Raw genomic sequence first — 6000 nt, forward strand, 5'->3', positions numbered from 1 at the left:
CCAATAAAACTGTCTTTCGACTTTTCTTACCTGTGTTATTGGGAATGTGCACGCTTAAACTTGGTTTTTTGGAACTTAGATGATCCTGTGCATATTCCTGTACATGCGTTACCTGCAGATTTGGGCGATAAAGAACAAACATATGCTCGGAAAAAAATTTAGGAAGCACAGTTATTGTTCCTAAGTAGTTGTCAACTTATTCGGCTACGCATCGTTGCCTCAGAAACCACCCGCTGGGAGCTCAATCTTCCTTCTGGTGAACGAAATGTCATGCATTTCGTTTATATATATATATCAGTACAAGAGAAGGCATCCGTTATCCAGGTTTTCTTCTTGTTCCTCGCTGGCCTCCCAGTGTGGATTGCAGGGTTCTCAGCACTACAAGGTTCCACAGACATCATAAATCCAATCAATCTTCCATGTAATTTTTCTTGCAGTATTTCCTAACTGCTGATATCATAGAGGATCGGGCCACATGGTGTTGTGGCTTCTGTTCGCGCGCGTCTTTCTATTACCCAGAAACCCGACACTCTTCCGTCACGCTAGTCCCCCACGCTCCCCTACCGCCTCTTTTGAAATGATTTACACTCATAAAAACACCAAACTCTGAGAGGCAATGCAGGTTTTGAGTATGCATCAGGGCCTACATGGACATGAGGAGATGCATGCAAAGTTTCAGCCAGACAACCTGATCTATTTGTTGGAAAATAAAGTTCGGAGCTTCATAGGAAAACACGTAATACGAGTCCGATCAATAAGTAATTACTACACATGAAAGCAGCATTTTCGGCGCTCTACTTTCTCAAGCGTAAGCCTGTTTTAACATTATTTAAGCGTAAGCCTGTTTTAACACATACAACCCTTGAAAATACCCATTATTGAGGTAAGTATTCTGAGTTCGGAAGGATAGATAGAGATGTACTGATTTAGTTGTTGAATAATTGACTCAGTGGTTTACAATGGGGGCATTTGCCTAGCAGCCCTTAAGTTAGCTTTTCAGCGGTAGGCTTAAACAAGTAAGTCGGAGCTATGGTGAAGCGATCGAGCAAACACTTTTTGTCGTGTTCTCCTTTAAAGCTTATCTTGCTAGCTGGTGATATTGAATCTAACCCCGGTCCCGACAAAGAGATTCTTAATGTTTTGAAAGAACTGCGATCTGGGCAGACGGTAATGCTTGAACAACTAAAGTCTATTGAAAAAAAACTAGTTGGTCATGATAAAACTATCAGTGCAATTAAAGCACGGCTAGACAAAATTGAGAGAGCTTGGGCTGGTATCGACGACATCCAGATTGAACTGGGGAAACTTCATGAGATAAGCGCTGAAAATACTGCACAGATAGGGGTACTGTCTGCCCTGATAAACGATGCTGAAATTAGATTTAGAAGAAATAACCTTGTTTATTACAGCATCGCTGATAAACCAAAAGAACCATGGTCTTATTTTGAGAAAATCATTGTTGCACCATTGTAAACAATATTTAGATGTACAAATAGAAACGCGTTGTATTGAGCGTGCACATGGCAATTGGGTCTTTATAAACTAGGAAGTGCAGGCCTATAATTGTGAGGTTCGGTCATTTTAAAAGCAGAAATCTTGTCCTTTCTTCGGCTCGGAACTTCAAAGATACGTGCTATGCCGTTCAGCAAGATCTCGGCCCAAGCACGCGCCTGGCCCAGAAACGCCTCATCGAGTTTGGAAGGGCCCATAAACTGCGGTACAAGTTCCGACATGAAAATCTTATCGTAGGTGAAAAAAAAAAAACCTACTACTTCCACCACACTTCTAACCAGGTCATTGAGAAACGCGTTTAGCCATCATGGAGACCAAATTGTACACCGCACCCACGGAACTGTCAGCCTTTATCATTGCTGCTCGCTAACATTCGAAGTGTTGTTCCCAAGCGTGATGCGCTGTGCAGTCTAATAGGCTCATCTTCTTGCGATGTCTTATAACTAACAGAAACGTGGATTAACACATCAATCGATGGTACCGAAATTCTCTCTTACCTCTCGCATTTTGACATTTTTCAGAAAGATAGACCAGATAACTTACGCGGTGGGGGTGTATTATTCGCCACTAAGCGGAACCTACATTGTTCACTTGTAAACCTCTCTTCACAGCTGGAAATGATTTCGATTCGATGCATTCCTACACACCCGCACATTCTTATTGGTATTTGCTATCGGTCTGCTAATACCGACAGCTCTTTCACGCCTTTCCTTCAAGGGAAAGGCGTGAAATTTCGCTCACGCCTTAAATACGTGAGCAAAAACCTACCCTAACAGTCCTGTCCTTATGTTTGGCGATTTTAATTTTCCAACTATTGATTGTTCCGATACTGCCTCTACATTATCTAAAATTGGCCCGCTAGCGATTTCTTAAACACGTGTATAACATTCGGCTTAACGCAGCTCGTCACTGACTCTACACGCGTTATTCCTCACTCATCCAACGTTTTAGATCTTGTATTAGCAACTTATCCTGATAACCTTACTTCTGTCACCTTATTGCGCGACTTGAGCGACCACCTGACAGTGAATATTTCGTTTTATTGCAATGTTGCCACGTACTAAAGAAAAAAAACATCGAAAAACACTTACACCGTATGATAAACGGGACTGTGTCAGCATGAACCGAGAATTATCTGAAGACTTCGATATGTTTGTCGCGAACTTTCAAATAAATTCTCTCGAGTTGAACGGGCTGCTTTTCAAAGCAGAGATGCATCGCCTTATACATCTTAACATCCCCACCATTGCAATAACATAAAAACATTACCATGCATATCATATTGACCGCAAAAAAGACGGGGACAGAGGGAGAGAACACATAAACAGCACGGGCGGTATGTGTTCTCTCCCTCTGTCCCTGTCTTTTTTGCGGTCAATATGATATGCAGTAAATACCAATTAGGCCAAAGTGAAGTTCTTCTGAAACATTACCATGGTTTAATGTATCCCTTAAACCACCAAATAATAAGAAAAAACGGCTGTTTCGATCAGCCAAACGACCTAATTCTTCTTTCACATGGCAGAAGTATTGCGAAGTCGAGAAAGAATATGACGAGTTAACCTCTCAAACTAAACACAAGTTTCTTTCTGCCACTTTACCAGCTATGCTACAAACTAAGCCGAAGCGATTTTGGAAAACTATAATCCTAATCAACGGAATGAGCTATCATTTTTCAATAGCTCCCGACTTCGGATCCATAAGACTGAAGTTGCATATCTTCTTAACACAACATTTTGTTCGGTTTTTGCTAATGAATTTCCTGATGGCTGGCCCGATCCATCATACTTCGCATATCCGCTCATGCAAAATATCACATTCGATCCTATCGGCATTGTCAAAGTAATTGAATCATTGAAGAACTCGTCATCTACAGCAGTACACGGTATCAATGACAAAGTGCTAAAAATACTAAACATGTGTGTAGCCTGTTTTTATCACTCATATTCCAGGAATCACTTAACAGCGCTTATATTCCACATGACTGGCAGGTGGGCAAGGTCATCCCAGTCTTCAAGAACCGAGTAACTACCGGCCTATTTCCATAGCAAGCGTGTCTTGTAAAAGAATGGAACATATTTTATACTCACGCATTGATAACTTCCCAACATCCGTCATTTCTTTTTGACCCAAATCAACACGGTTTCCGGAAAAATTATTCCTTTGACACTCAACCTGCTCTTTTCTTGCACGACTTACATTTAAGCCAAGATCTTAACATCCCAACTGACACAATATTTTTAGATTTTGAAAAAGCGTTCGATAAGGTCCCTCATGGTCGTCTTTTAATAAGGTTATCCCGTCTTAACATTCACCCTTGTGTTCTAAGCTGGATTCGAGGGTTTTTAACTAACCGTCAGCAGTTCGCATGCGCTAAATCACACTCTTTGTCCTTAACACCCGTACTTTCAGGCGTACCCCAAGGTACCGTACTTGGTTCCCTCCTTTTCTTAATATACATCGATGACCTGTCTTGTAATATTTCTTCTCATATCGGACTCTTCGCCGATGATTGTGTAGTTTACCGAGCAGTTACTAGCCCCACCGACCATTTGGCGTTACAAAATGACCTATCGCGTATACAAAACTGGTGTAACACTTGGTTCATGTCGTTAAATGTAGCTAAAACCTTGTTAATGTATATTTATCGTCGTGATCACGATGTGCCTAATTATAGCATGAATAACACGCAGATTGCAACAACTGATTCATTTAAATATCTTGGTGTCTATATCTCGCGTGACTTAACTTGGACATGTCATGTTAACCACATAATAAATTTTGCTAATCGTACTCTAGGTTGTCTACGCCGTGACTTTTTCCTCGCTCCTCCATCTAATAAACAACTTGCTTTTTTAACCTTTGTGCGGCGCAAGCTGGAGTATGCCGATGCTATTTTTGACCCCCACCGCAATAACCTTATCGTCGCCCTCGAGTCAGTTCAGAACCCCGCGGCACGATTTGTTCTGTCAACTTATTCGTATAATTCAAGCATCTCAGCCCTAAAAGCCCAAATAAACTTACCCTCTCTAGCCTCATGCCCTCTTACCCTCTCTAACCTCTCTAACCTCACGCCTTAACCTTATTCATAATTTTTCATTCTTTGCCTTTTGACAGCCCGTACATAAAAAGAGCCAGTCACTCTAACACCAGCCACTCCAACACAGTATATCGCCTACAAGCCCATACCGTGACTTTTCAGCAATCTTTTTTCTGCGCACAACACGAGACTGGAATGGCCTGCCCACCGAAGTTGCCACTATCATCGACTCATCAATCCATTGCCATTCAATCGACTCATCAAAAATATCCCTTTGTTTTTGTAGTATCTGTCGTTGTCACCAAACCCCCACTCCTTCATGTAATGTCTCAACAAGAGAGCTTTGAGGAAATAAGTAAAGCTCCATGGCCAGCGCTTTCAGTAGAATCATTCCCCAATGAAAGAAGAGCCATCCTAGTGACCTAGGGGCAGGAGAATAGTGGGGACATGGTACTATTTGAGCCGGGGGACACGCCAATTTCTTGGCCGTGACGACTCTGTTCTGAAGACGCTTCCATCCACTCGATGAGGTTGTTAATAGCAGATGCCTATCACGGTATCCGATAGGGACAGACGTACTTGGAGAGGTGAAAAGGATGGAAAGGTCCGGAGGAGTAGATGGGACCTACAACCAGACCAGCAAGCCGGCAGCAAAGCATGTAGCCTTAGTGGATGTATCATATAGATGCTTTTGGCACCAGTGGTCCTGCGATGTGAACGAAAGAGCGAGCTGGCGACATTCTTCGGCATATGCAACCACTCGAAAAACAGTCGTCAGCTCAGAAGCAACCGGCTAGTAGGGTTGCATTGTGTCCTTAGTGCTTGAATGTTCGTTTCGGTAAGGGAAAAAGAAAGGTGAGGATCTAGTGGTGCTTTGTGAGGCAATATTGCAAGCAAATGTGATGCAAGGCAGAATACGATCCCAATTCAAGTGTTCATGTGAAACATACATGGCAACATGCCGCCAAGGGTGCCATTAAAATTCTCTGTCATCCCTTAGAATCGGCGTGATATGCCGTGGCGAGGAAAACGCGACCGCGACTCACTAAGTAATTGTCGAGGTGGTCCATGCCGTACGATCAAATATTGAAGAATAAAATGGTCAGCGTCTTTTTCTGTGGTAGATAACAGCGCTGAAGCTAAAGCGTACCGCCTGATGTGGTCTGTAATAACTATAGCCCATCGGTTGTCCCTTGGAGTGCTGGGAAGCGGATCATATGGTCAATGCCGACGCGATAAAATGCACAAGCGGGGCATGGTAAAAACTGGAAGGGGCCGGCGGCATGTTGATGTAGCGTCTTGCATCCTTAGCACATGGAACTTTACCGGTGATACGGGTGAACCAATGGGTACACACGACGGCAGTACTACCGAAACTGGAGGCGAGAGTATCTCTTTAATACACCAGCGTGGTCGCATTGTGGGACATCGTGGAAAGGGACACAGAA

The sequence above is a fragment of the Dermacentor variabilis genome, chromosome 6 (genome assembly GCF_050947875.1).
Source record: "Dermacentor variabilis isolate Ectoservices chromosome 6, ASM5094787v1, whole genome shotgun sequence".
NCBI lineage: Eukaryota > Metazoa > Arthropoda > Arachnida > Ixodida > Ixodidae > Dermacentor > Dermacentor variabilis.